Source organism: Adiantum capillus-veneris, chromosome 27, assembly GCF_014529385.1.
Source record: "Adiantum capillus-veneris isolate H3 chromosome 27, ASM1452938v2, whole genome shotgun sequence".
NCBI classification, from domain to species: domain Eukaryota; kingdom Viridiplantae; phylum Streptophyta; class Polypodiopsida; order Polypodiales; family Pteridaceae; genus Adiantum; species Adiantum capillus-veneris.
In genome coordinates this window covers 33,939,582-33,954,190 of record NC_140957.1, presented here as the reverse complement: position 1 = coordinate 33,954,190, position 14,609 = coordinate 33,939,582, and the positions used below count along the sequence as shown (strand labels likewise).

General features: G+C 40.3%; 1 pseudogene; it reads left to right on the top strand.

Moving 5' to 3' along the window:
- Positions 1–2,953: 2,953 nt before the first annotated feature.
- LOC147421748 (uncharacterized) overlaps positions 2,954–14,609 on the top strand; it is a 197,228-nt pseudogene continuing 185,572 nt past the window's right edge.

Genomic DNA, 14,609 nt, shown 5'->3' with positions numbered 1-14,609 from the left:
CCCAGGGCTCGATTGAGCCAAACCACGGGCAAAAATCCTACGGGCCACCAAAAGTATTATGCTAAGTTAGCAAAAAATATACTAGGGTCCTTTCCAAATTTTAACATCAATCAATGAAATGGCCTATCAACTCAAGTTTCCCAACCATTGGCTCACTCATAATGCTTTTCATGTGAGCCTACGCAAGCCTTACAAAGGCGAGCCACCAGAAGAACCAATAATTGAGGATCCACCAAAGATAGAAGATCAAGAAGAGGTGCTACAACCCAAATCAATTCTTTTACACGAACAAAAGGTACTAAGACATGGTAATATTATCCGACTGTATCTTATTAAATTTAAAAACTATCCTTTTGAAGATCTAAATGGATGCAGGGAACACAGCTTAAGGATAGTTGGAACCTTGTCAATACTTACAATGCTATACTAGAGTAAGCAAATGTAAATGCTTTCTAAATGAACAATGTTTTTGTCTTATAAGGATAATGCTCTTTTGTGCACAAATTTAAATAGTATGCATGCTTAGAATAATGTTTGTGTTATGACAACATCACTCAAACACCAAGTAAAATTTGGCACTCTACTTTGGGAGTATGATATGGACTAAATAGCAGACATGCTTGTGGCAGCTAAGTCTCCCAAGCACCAAATGGACTAGTCATCCATTCTGGAATGATTTTGTAGGGTAAAAAGGGATCCTCTACCCGCTAAAAAACATAGACTAATGAACTAAGAATTTATCTCTTCTACCTCATAGTCGAGGACAACTAAGGTTTCAAGAGAGAGGTAATGTCATAAAATCTAATATATATATATATATATTCCAAAAAGACTTTTTCATATTGAACTGATCATTTAATATGGGAGAGATGAATGGGAACAAGAGGTAGAATATAGATATGTGCATATAATGGAGCTTATAAGACCTTAGGGTTAGCTTCATTAAAGACCTCCAAAGGTTAGTGTTAAAAGTCCTTAGACCTAGGATCTTAAGCAAGTTGGGGCTGACCTTGACGTGGGAACCCTACCCAAGCTTGAGTTGCTTGTCATGCTTGCTGATTAAGGTGCTTAAGGTGTTTGTGGGAACCTTGCCCAAGCTTGAGGTGCTTGTCATGCTTAAATTACTAAGGTGCTTGAAGTGTTCAAATCAAGCATGATCTCTCAAGAGGCATAAAATGTTGTCATGCTTAAATGAGTAAGGTGCTTTAAGTGTTCATTTCAAACATGGTCTCTTAAAAGGCATTAAAGACTCATGTCAAGATCCTCCCCATTTTTCCCTCATGATGTGCTTGAATCCTATTGGATAGGCTTTAAAGGGGTCCAGTGAGAATTTAGATGCATTTAAATAAATAATTAAGCTCTTTCTCTCAAAGAGGGAAAAGAGGACACTTGTCCAAATGATATAATTAAACAATACAAGAGAGAGAGAGAGAGAGAGAGAGAGAGAGAGAGAGAGAGAGAGAGAGAGAGAGGTCAACCAAGCATGAGAGGTGGGGGACTTATTTGGACATTCTTATTCTCATTCTCACACACACACACACACACACACACACACTTTGATGGTGTGAATCAAAGAACTCCATCTCCTTCTCCAAGCTTGAGAAGTTGAGAGCCTACACCAACAACTCTTGGCTATGGAATGAAAATCCAACCAAGAGCCAAGCTTCAATGGCATGCTCATCTTATCTACCATCTATATTACTATGCTAAGCTAATCTACAAGAGTATTATATGGTGAGGAAGGTACTATTTCTCGTATGTTACTTCTTCTTACTCTTACCTACCCTCATTCCTTGCTAGCTCTCTCCACCTTTGAAGGTGTTTGAGGTCTTGGGACTGAGACCGAGGACAAGTTAATGCTTTCATTAAGTTGATTAAGGAAATAATTTTGATGCATGAATCTTTCTATCTTCATTGCATCCATTAGGTATTAAGGAACACAAAGCTTGTAATGTACCAAGTCTCTCATTATGGGAGAATCTATAATTAAAATACTTTTGGAGGGGGGACCAGCTCCAAGTAAATTCAGTTGAGGAAGTAAATTCGGTCCTCAACTGTTGTCAAATTCTCTAATTCTCTCTCTTGCAAAGTATTGTTCATGTCAAGCTAATTATGGTATCATGAATATGTTGCTATCTATCATCAATTCTTCTCTTTATTCTCTTAGAAATGATCACTATAGTTACTTTAATTTTTCTACTTTCCATGTTACAAGTCTAATTCCGTAACAGCACATGCACAACAAACTAGTGAATTGTGACTGGTTTTTGAAATTAAAATTCAATGTTTTCTTGATCTCCGAGCCTTGTGTTGCACAACGGCTAGCCTTTTGTGAGCATTGAGACTCGAGGGTTGAGCCTTTGAAGACGAAGGCTTGCTACTTCTTTGAAAAGGAAGAGACTCAAGAGCTCAGAGGCTTCTATTCATTGAAATTGGACAAGGACAGGGTACGGCAAAAGGGTGTGTACTTGCGAGCCATCATACCGTGCGGACTGCCTTTCCAAGCTTCTTAGAGAAGATAAAAGGAGAGCAGAGAAAAACATCATTTTTGGAGAAAAATTGAGTAGTAAATAGCACAAATCTTTGTCGCAGCTTGTTCTTGGGCAACCCACCTTGATTCATGAGCTAGTAAATCTGGTAAACATGTTTTTCCGCTTGCTACATATTACTTTCATACAATTGAAAATCCTCGTGCTTAAAGATTTAGGCAATTGTAAACCTAAACTAATTTTTTTGTGTTGGTATGGTTGTTATAGCCTATTTTATATGGACTTAATTAATTCCAAAAAGGGTAATAAAGGGGGTTGAAAAAGATAATAAGAAATGACAAAATACGCTTCTTCAAGGTAGGACTTGAACCTTCTAAGATAAACTCCAATAAAACGAAAGGAGATTCATCTAACTTACCAAAGATGGTTTCTACTGATGAAATTTCTTCATTGTATTTAGCAGTATGTTAGAATTGGAAAGAACGATTGAGGCACATGCTTCTTTCCAATATTTCTAGTTACAAAAGTTTGACTGGCTCATATACAACAAAGAAGAAGCTAAATTGTATTGTAAGTTTTGCTTAAAATATCCTCATCACCATAGTGCCTATTCAAGAGATGGTTCATTTAATTTTAAGGTAAGTAACTTAAAAGCTTATTGTCGAACTGACTGTCATGTGAAATAGTCATGTGAATGTGATGGATGCTTTCCTCTTAGAAGGAATGGACAACATTCAAAACAACATGAAGAAGGCAAAGAACTTCAAATAGTATCTCTTTACTCTTTTTAGGGTTGCCTATCATATGGCAAAGAAGAATTATGCATTTTTTGAATATCCTGACATGATTTCTCTTTTGCAAGATTGTCGATTTCCATATTCCACATCCTTGTATAATGATGAAAGGCTTGTGTGGAGATGGTTTATTGTATTGGTAAGTGTCTCATGGACTCCACCTTAAAAAAAGTGTTTAGAAGTCCTTTCTTTAGTGTCTTGATTGATGAGTCTAATGATATTATTAAGCATGGACGCTTGATTATCTATTTGCCCTACCTTATTGATGATTGCATTCCCACCTATAGATTTTATGGCATAGTTTGTGTAGGTGATAGAACTGCTAGATCTATCTTTAATGCCATCCTTGATGAGCTAAAAACAAATGATTTTGATATTTCAAAGCTAATTGATTTTGGTTTTGATGGGTGTTAGACCATGACAAGGTCAAGGAATGATGTTTCAACGCTTTTTGAAAAACATATAAATCCATTTCTAACATCTATTCATTGTGTTACACATAGGACAACTTTTTGGTTGTCTCTTCTGTTGCAAAGATTAGGAAAACCCGCGCACAAGGGCCATTTTCGCCTGCAACGCGCGCGCTCAGATCTTGGCCGAAACCTGCTGCACAGGTATTATGAAACTCTCCCCCCCCCAACCCCTCTCTCTCTCTCTCTCTCTCTACATTGTGTGTGTGTGTGTGTGTGTGTGTGTGAGTAGGAAAGAGAGAGAGAGAGAGAGAGAGAGAGAGAATTAATGTATGCGTAGGAAATTAAAATTAAAAAAAGAGAAATTAAAGAGAGAAATGACATGAAATGTTATATTAACGTCTTCAAAAGGCCAAAGTGACCTATGAGACCAGAAAGTTACAATGTGGTGGATCTGATACAAAGTCAGAGTAACAAGATGACAAAATGACAAAATAAAATATTATGGAATCCTAAACTGCTGGGTGTGGACTAAGCAGCTAAAACATCTAGCTGGGATAGGTAGATCATAGGAGATCCAGCATCTGTCTCGTTGGTGAATCTCATCAATCTCCTCCATGGTCAGTAGTCTGACCGGGCGTTGTACATGTCGAGCCAAAGTGACCTGGATCCTCTGATGCAGCCTCTGTCAATGTTGTGTAGTCCTCCGCAGTCGTGGATGTATGGATCTCCCTAGCTCAGTCGCTCGTTCGATCAATAGAGAGATAGGGAAGTAGAGAGCGAGAGAGAGAGAGAGAGAGAGAGAGAGAGAGAGAGAGAGAGAGAGAAAGACATAGGGAATAGAGAGAGAGAGTGATATATATATATATATATAGAGAGAGAGAGAGAGAGAGAGAGAGAGAGAGAGAGATAGGTAAGTGGAGAGTGAGACAGAGAGAGAGATAGGGAAATAGGGAATTAGAGAGAGAAAGAGAGATAGCGAGAGCGAGAGCGAGAGAGAGAAAGAGAGATAGCGAGAGCGAGATCGAGAGAGAGAGAAAGAGAGATAGCGAGAGTGAGATCAAGAGAGAAAGCCGAGAGATAGGGTACGTAGACAGAGAGAGAGAAATCCGAGAGATAGGGTACGTAGACAGAGAGATAAATAGAGAGATGGAGAGTGATATATATATATATATATATATATATATATATATATATATATAGAGAGAGAGAGAGAGAGAGAGAGAGAGAGAGAATTAACTAGAGATAGCTACAGAGGTAGAGAGAGAGAGAGAGATGGTAGATAGAGAAAGAGAGCGAGAAAGAGTTAGGTTGGCTGGCCAATTGTGTGAAAAGGACAGAAACTCTCTCTCTATCTCTATCTCTCCCTCTAGAAGAAACTATGGAACTAAAAGAGGCAAAGGGGTTTTGCCCGCTACATGCATTGCCATGTACACCTAGGAGTGCACTTATGTGTCTACCCATATAGGATTTGACCAATAAAGACGATATTTTGACCCGGTGGTCCTGATCTCCGTACACCTCTGGACCGAGGTGTACGGAGATTGGGCAAGACTAGAGAATGAGAGGTAGTTTACATTGTGAGGAGTATATATATTAAAACAACATTCATAATCATTGTAGATGGCAACGTCATCAACTAACATGGAGGAAAATATTGCATGCTCGTGCACACTTTGCAAGTATCAAATCCTGCGCAAGCGTAGGATATGTAATGAGCATGTCCACAAGTACGAAGAGTTTTCTAGAGAAACCGTACAGAATCTACGATACGACTCCTACGGAACGGGCATTGATTTTCGCGACATAGCACCTACATCTAAGAGAGAGAGAGAAAAAGGATTATGCGTGAAGGTCCGACCAATATAGAGCCAAGGATGGCAGCAGAAAAGGGCTTACAGACAGAAGATGATGGCATGGAGGAGATGCTGGATGCCTTCTTCCAGACAATGATAGCCGTTTTTTGGCTCTCCATAATTACCATAGTAAGTTACTCCACCCTACCAAATTCACCCAAACGCTATGGCTATCCCTACCATTTCACTGTATATAGGTGCGTGTGAGTTAGGGGACTTTTCCCATATCTCCTTACTGAAATAAAAAACCCTCAATTAGCTAGGCATTGGGCTAGTTGAGCCAAAAAATATAAAAAATATAAAAAATATAAGTATGTTATGGCCCATGCGTATGTAAATATTTCTTTGTATATAGGGCCTAAATAAAAGATTTTTTCATAATTATTTTGGTATTTATTTAAATATTTCTACCTAGGTGTGTGTTATTTATGCTTTGTACATTGCCTCACCATTACCACAATTTTTCTTACCATTTTTCATACTCTTTATTCCATATAGAAATATTTTCATGTAAGCTTCTCTTATATTTGGTGTAACTCCACCCCAACAAAAATCCAAAAAAACTAGTTTTATTTATGTGTATATTTTTTCACTATTGTGATTTTTCCCTTCCTACATCTATTTTGTTTTTTTCTAAAAAATTAGAACACCAAAAATATTTATCTTTTTATGGTAGCCTCATAATGAGAGAGATTTCTTTTGACCCCTTTATATTTTTTCCACTTATATTATTTATATTTGACATGTACATATTTTTTAGACCCCTCAATATTTGATTTTCTTAGTTGTACTATTCACTTATATCATGATCTCAACAATATCTTCAATTATAGACCTACCAAATAAGGTCAAGGGTAGGTGGCATGCATACATGCACTATGGAGGGCCCACTCTTGGAGGTATTCAAAAGAATCATCCAAAGAAGGACCCCACAAGGACTTTGTGCAGTGGAAAAAAACAATCGGTTTTGCTGAATTTTTAAAGTTCACTTGCTCTCCGAATTTGAAAAGGTGATACAAACAAAAGTTGTAGCTCGTGGGCTGAACTTTTGCCTCAAAGTTTTTCATATTTTTTTAAGCTACGAGCTATGAGCTATGGTTTTATTAGTGGACCCCAGTTTTCCCATGCTATGCAGCCACACTCTCTCTTCCACTTTATCATTTTCCTCTTTCACACACACTTCTCCACTCATCATCCCCACCTCTCTCACCACTCCTCTCTGCACCCTACTCACCTTCTCCTCAACCTTGAAGAATAATAGAAACCATGGTGAACTCATACCTCCCACACACAATTCCATTCCGAAATTGACCACCTAGTCTCATTTTTCCTCCTCCAAATTACCCATATCTATAAAAAAAACCACAAAATTCAGCCTCTTCTCTTAAAAGACAGCATCATGGTGGTTGATTACTCAGCTTCAATTACCTTGTCTCTCAAGGAAGGTCAAGAGTGGAGAAAAAATGTACCGCCAAAGCTAGTGGACCATCAACAAGCGTCAAAATTGGCCCTACTCAAGACACTTGGAGCATCAACCTTGTAAGAAATCCACCTTTTCTTACCTCTTAAGAGTTTTTCTTCCTTATTTGTATCCTACATGGATACTCCCATTGTAAATATCCAATTTCATTTGTAAATTAATACTAACTCTACTAACATTAACCCACTATGAAAAGTCCTATCACCTCCATTTCTCTCCTCTCTCTTTCCCCACCAACTTCTTGATAATTCCAAGCAAAAGAAATTAGATAAATTGCTGAAAATCTAACCCAACCATGGTTAGAGGAGTAACCCTAGCCTTCAAAATTTCTATAAAAGGAGGGTGTAGCTAGCACAAAAAGGGGAGCCATAAGCAAGAGCACTATGCTATAGCTTGAGAAGCCAAGCTCAACCTCTTTAGAAGGAGCTCTTGAGTGGAAGCTCATTGTCTTATGCATGTGCATGTGTTGTAATAGGAGATTAGCAAGGGAACTCTATGCCATTGTAAGAGAGAGAGTGATCACTCAATTGAGAGTAGGAAATCTATCATTTCTCCTACTAGTGTAAGCCCAACATTTGCTGAATCAAGGAGGGTGGATTTGGACTAAGCTTGGATACTTTGTCTCCCTTCCCACGTGAAGTAATGGACAACAATGATGTGTAAGTGTCTTGGTGTTTTTTTTTGTTAAGTTCTTGATAGCTTGTCTTTAGTGTTGTCATCAATTTAGCCATAAATCCCACATACTGTAAGAGGGCGACAGGGTGGAGAGGACTCCCCTGGCCTTAAGACAGTGAGTGGGGTGGCTTTTCTTGTGATGTGTTGTCGTGTAATTTACTCAAGCTATGTTGAACAAATACTAATATCACTTTGATTGGTCATGACAGATTTGTAAGAAGGTATTAGTGCAACAAACACCCCCCCCCCCCCCCTTCTCTCTCTTTCTTACATATATAATTGTGTTTGCTTGATCATTGCCGATACGTTTCAAAGCAGCCCGAGCTCTCTCTCTGTCTCTCTCTCTCTCTCTCTCTCTCTCTCTCTCTCTCTCTCTCTCTCTCTCTCTCTCTCTTTACGCGTCCTAGTTCGCATCCAAAACTAGGTGGTGCCCCAAATTTGTGTAGGGTTAGGTTGCGGGTTTGTGTGTGTGTTTGTTGTTTTTCCAACCCCAACCCAATTGAGCAGCACGGGAGCCTTGAAGGGTGTCTAGAGGTTGCTCTTCTTGTTGCCCGCCCCGGACCGCTTCAAATTGGTGCCCCCACTGAGGACAGCTTGTGTATTTTTGTGTAGAATCAACCTTTAGCATAGTCAAGAAGTTTGCATGAATCACGAAAATTTGTATGATCCCTTCATTCCCATTGCAAGGCAAAAGGTACACATAATTGTTAGTACTAAGTTGCAATTTCAACGTGTCATTCATAGAATTTTAGGTCCTCTTAGGTTGGTCGAGATAAATGCTTCAGTAAATCCTTTTATTTTGCCTCTCATTAGGTACGACCTTAGTTTGGACGTCTATATTTTTGTTTTGTTTTAAGCATTAGGTCATGCATAGACCATGGATAATGGCCGAGGAATAGAGGTTTTCCCCTTCCATTTCACTCCACACATTAGAATAAACATTGCAATTAGTAGGAAAATCCATTTTCAACAACGTATGGTGTTCATGTTTGGTGCCCAAAGAGTAGGAGAAATTCTCGCATCACCAAACCCTGTCATCCTACCTCTTATTGATTATCATAGGTCGTTTGATGTGAATATCTTTATTTTGTTGTAGAATAGATTGCAAGCTAGAAAACATTATTGTGTAAATCTTTTTAAGAAAGAAAAACAAAAACGGGTGTTACTTTGAAATCAATTCAATGGAAAGCCAACGCCAAATGTCTGGGTATCCTCTTTTCTTTGGAGAGCCTCGAGAGGATGCAGAATTATTTTTAGCGAATTTCAAGATGTCTTGCCGTATCAAGAGGATAATAACTGATCAAGAACGTGTAGAAATGTTTGAGGTGGTCCTTAGGAAAGATGCTAGCACTTGGTTTGACTCTTTGCCTGAGGAAGTTAAGGGGAATTACATAGAAGTTTTGAATCGTTTCAAGAAATACTTCTTTGATCCCCAAAACACTCAAAAATTATGGCAAGACATTGTTTCTCATAAGCAAAAAGACTTAGATGACTACTACTTGTACAAGCAAGAGTTTCTACGTCTTTGGGCTCTATGGATACGAAATGTTGCTAACCCTAGTGATGGTGCAAAATTTCTAAAGAAGGAGAGGTTCATAGCCGGACTCTTTCCTGCACTTAAGGTAAAATTTGAGGCGGGTGCACCTGCTACCTTTGATGCAGCTGAAACTAGGGCTGCTGAGAAATATAGGAAACTCAAGTGCTTAAGGGGAGAGGTTCCAATAGAAGGTCTTAGACCCAAAGGTAAGTCACAAGCAGCAACATCGAGGGAGCTTCCTGAGGTAACGGCGGAAGTAATTGAGAAATTAAACAAATCTTTAAGCAGCCTATCAATTCACCTTGCACAAGCTGTAGGTCCAAAGGGACAAGCAAAGAAGTCTGAAGAGCGAGATCCATGACCTAGGAGAGTCTTGCAATGTTGGAATTGCGGAGAGTCTGGACATGGGATGTATAATTGTCCTTGGCCCCGTGGGGAGCCAGGGAGACCTAACTTGAATTACCCAATGATGAATGCAGGTGAAGGAACTGGTCAACAACCAAGGCTTCTACAAAGACCAAATGGACCAAGACCACCTCCACAAGGGGTAGAAGGAGTTCCACCTTTGCCAGATCCAAATGTGCATGTGGTAGAGGTGACAAACTCAAATGAGGTTGACATGGAAGCAAATGGCATTAAGCGTGGCCGAGGAAAAGGTAAAGAGAAAGAGGGTGTCCCATCACAGAGTGACCATGGACAAGGCAAGAAGGCAAAGGAGACCAAGGAAGCTAAGAGGACTCGACGTCGTATCAATCTCCAAGACTTCCCTCTTGGACATGGTATGGCTCCATACAACCTGTTGGAAGACATGCGAGGTAAGGGTCCTGATATCTCATGGCCTCAGTTTCTTGCATTATGCCCACAAGTTAGGAGGGATTTAACAAAGGCAGTTAGCACTAGGAGAAAGGTAAAAGAGAGTTTTCCTGTTGTAAAAATTGCACATGCTGAAATGAACGAGGATATTACACCTGTGCTAGATTGTTACATAAAAGGAAGATTGGTTAGGAAAGGTCTAGTGGATGGGGGTGCACAAATTTGCATCATGACAGAAGGGCTCATGCAAAGACTAGGCATGCACATCCATGAGACACCTGAAATCAAAGTGAAAATGGCAAACAATAGCAAGGCTAGATGTGTAGGCATTTGTAAAAATGTTTTTGTGGAGGCCTTTGGCATTAAGAAGGCAGTGGATTTCTATGTCATGTCTACCAAGGGAAATGGTTACCCATTTATCCTAGGAAGACCATGGCTAATGAAAATGCGAGCTTTGCAGGATTGGGAGAGTGGAAAGCTAATTTGCAGGAATGACAATCACAAGAAGGTTGTCTTTGACATGAAGGAGCAACGCCAAGAGGAGCTCCATGAAGAATCATCTCAAAGTGAGACGGAAGAAGGTTGGATCGATAGCACTTCAGATGAAGAAAGTAGCGGCAGCATTACTGAAGAGGAGTCTTCCATCGAAGTCATGGGGGTAAGGTTTAAGCCAAGCAACCAAGAGACCTCTTGTGAAGGCTTGGAGGAGGTAGGTCCTCAAGAGAACGAAGGTGTTCACGATGAAGGGATGCTGGAAGGTATGCTATCAACAACACTTACAAAGGATGAAAGAGAGGAGTTCAAATGTGTGCTAAGGAAGTTTCCTAGGCTTTTTGCTAAAGACTACACCGACGTGCGTGGAGTAGATGTTGTTCAACACAAGATTGAGTTGAAGCCAGAGGCCACACCTAAGGCTCAAAAGCTACGAAGTCTAGGAGTCATTAAGGAGCAGGCTCTACTCAAGGAGGTAAGAAAGCTTCTAGCAGCAGGTTTCATTTATCCAGTGGAGAATTCAGAGTGGGTCTCTCCCTTTGTTGTCACTCCTAAGAAAAACGGCAAGTGGAGGGTGTGTGTGGATTATCGTCCACTTAATGAGGCAACAAAAAGAGATCACTTTCCCCTCCCATTTCAGGATGAGATACTAAATGAAGTAGCTGGTCATGAGAAGTACACTGTGTGTGATGGCTACTCGCGTTACTTTCAAATAGGTATCGCATTGGAGGATCAATTGAAAACAACCTTTATCACTCCTTGGGTTTGTTATGCTTTTAGAGTCATGCCATTTGGCCTGACAAATGCTCCTGCAACTTTCCAACGCTTCATGAACATGGTGTTTCAAGCATTCTTTGGAAAGTCCATTAGGGTTTTTATTTGATGATTTTTGCATTTCTAGCTCAAAATCATTGCATCTACAAAGGGTAGAAGAAGGTTTAAAGAAGCTCTATGACATGGGAGGTCAACTCAACCCCGACAAGTGTCACATAGCTGAGGATGAAGTGATCTTTCTTGGTCACAAGGTTTCCTATAAAGGCATTGAGGTGGATCCTTCAAAGGCAAAGGCTCTTATTGAGCTCCCCTCACCCAAGAATCTCAAAGAGGTCATATCATTCATTCAAAAAGTGAAGTATATGTCACGCTTTATTCACTTAGCTTCGGAGTTGCTTCATCCTTTGCAAAAGTTGACACAACAAGTAGAATTTGCATGGTCTGATGAGCTTGAAGAGTACTTTTGTAACATTAAAGCCATTTTGTCAGAGCTACCAACACTCATGCCTCCTTGTTGGGAGTACACATTCTTTGTTAGCTCTAGTGCTGGGAAAGAAACAATTGGTCCTGTGTTGCTACAACAAGATCCCCACAGTACAAGGATGCGACCCATCTACTTTGCTAGTAGGGTCATGAATGCTTTGGAGAGAGACTACACAGAAGCAGAACTCATGATGCTTTCTCTCATGTTTGCGGTGAGAAAGTTTAGATCCTACCTGCTACCAAAACCTTTTGTAATTCTCACTGCAGAAAATTTGTTCCCTTGGGTGTCATCTCAAATGAATCTTAGTACTAGGATCTCAAAGTGGATTATGGAGTTGCAAGAGTTTCAATACTCTTTCAAGGTAGAAGATAGTGTGCGTGCACAATTGGCAAGGATTCTCACTTATAGGGTGCACGAAAAGGAGATTAAGGTGCCTGAAGTAAAGACCCTACCATTGCCACCACCAAAAAGTATTCCTAATGATTTTACCTTGTTCTTTGATGGAGCTTTTCGTCGAGCCACAGGAAAAGCAGGGGGAGGGCTAGTGTTGCTCAACCCAAGTGGAGAGGTGGTCATGAAAGAGAAGTTCAATCTACCAAGTTCAGCTAGCAACAATGAAGCAGAATACGACACACTAATTCATGGTTTGAAGATGTGCATTGGCCAAGGGATACTACGTCTCATGGTAAAGGGAGATGCACTTCTCATTGTTAAACAGATTTTAGGCATTTGGGCATGCAAGAATGAAAGCTTACGGACAAAAGTTCATGCCATTCGTAGATTGTTTAATCAATTGAAGAAGTGCAACTATATCATATTCCTAGGAAACAGAATGAAGATACCGATTTACTTGCACAGCAAGTAGTTACATGTGTTGAGAAAGAAGTGCAGGTCATCCTGGTGGCAGCAACTGTCAAGCAACCGAGATACAAGGGATTGGAGTCATTGACTCCCATTATTAGCTACATTTTGGAGGGAGAGTTTCCACAAGACTTCACGAAGGCTCAGAAGAGGAGACTCATGAAGAAGGCAAGCGCATATCTCTTCCTAGAAGGCTCCCTCTATCAAAGAGGGAGGGATCAAGTATGCAGAAGAGTACCAACTATTGAGGAAATTCCAGCCATTCTAAAAGGTTTGCATGAAGAAGCATGTGGTGGTCATTTTGCCCAAGAATTAACTGTGAAGAAGATTTTGCTTGCGGGGTATGTTTGGCCAAGTCTGCATGTGGATGTCCAACATTGGTGTAAAAGTTGTCACAATTGTCAGGCAAATGGGAATAGAAGATTGGTTTATGGTCCAAGGCAAATCGTGCTTGCAAATGGACCCTTTGAAAAGTGGGGCATTGATGCTATGGGTCCTCTGCCTAGGTCATCATGGTGGCAGCAACTGTCAAGCAACCGAGATACCAGGGATTGGAGTCATTGGCTCCCATTATCGGCTACATTTTGGAGGGTGAGTTTCCACAAGACTTCACGAAGGCTCAGAAGAGGAGACTCATGAAGAAGGCAAGTTTCTATCTCTTCTTAGAAGGCTCCCTCTATCAAAGAGGGAAGGATCAAGTGTGCAGAAGAGTACCAACTATCGAGGAAATTCCAGCCATTCTAAAAGGTTTGCATGAAGAGGCATGTGGTGGTCATTTTTCCCAAGAATTAACTGTGAAGAAGATTTTGCTTGCGGGGTATGTTTGGCCAAGTCTGCATGTGGATGTCCAACATTGGTGTAAAAGTTGTCACAATTGTCAGGTAAATGGGAACAGAAGATTGATTTATGGTCCAAGGAAAATTGTGCTTGCAAATGGACCCTTTGAAAAGTGGGGCATTGATGCTATGGGTCCTCTGCCTAAGACAAAAAATGGTAAACTCTACATTCTAGTGGCTGTAGACTATATGACTAGGTGGGTGGAAGCACAAAGTGTGGCAAAGGTAAATGAGAAGACAGTGAGCAAATTCGTCTACACTTACATTTGTTGTAGATTTGGCACACCTTTGGAGATTGTTTCTGATAATGGTCCAGGGTTTAGAAAGGGATTGCTCACAGAAGTCTGTGAAGAACTTCACATTCTACATCGTCACAGTACACCCTACTATCCCCAATCAAATGGTTTGGTAGAAAAAGCTAATGGTGTCATTGCAGGCATCATTAGAAAGATGGTGAAAAACAAGACAAAGTTGTGGGATGACTTCTTGGATGGTGCCTTGTGGGCGTATCGAACCACATATAGGGAAGCCACGGAGTTCACACCATTTCACTTGGTCTATGGTCAAGAGGCTTTACAGCCAATTGAGCTAAACATTCCAACAATGCGACTTCATGGCAAATCAGCACATGATGATCAAGAAGTATGGATGGATCGACTTCTTACCTTAGCTGAGCTTGAGTGGAAAAGAGAAGCAGCATACGAGTGCTATAAGAGGAAAGCCACACAGACAAAGGAGAAGCTTGACAAGAAACTGAAGGACAAAGGCATCAATGAAGGAGATCTTGTGCTAAGGTATGACAATCGACTCGATAATCGTTTTGATGCCAAATTTGAAACAAGATGGCAAGGGCCATACATAGTCAAGAAGGCTTTCAATTCAAGTTACTATCAGCTTATGGACTTGAATGGTAAAGAGCACTCCAGGAAAGTAAACGGGTATCGCTTGAAGCCCTATTTGAGTCGCCTTCTACCAAAGGATCTACCAAAGATCTGTCAAAAGGCCACTGTCTCATGTAAGTATTGTTACATGAAGCATGAGTGTAACTCTAGCCAAAATTCTGAGGGGCCAAACAATGAAGATCTCGTCAAGGACTCTGAAGCACTCT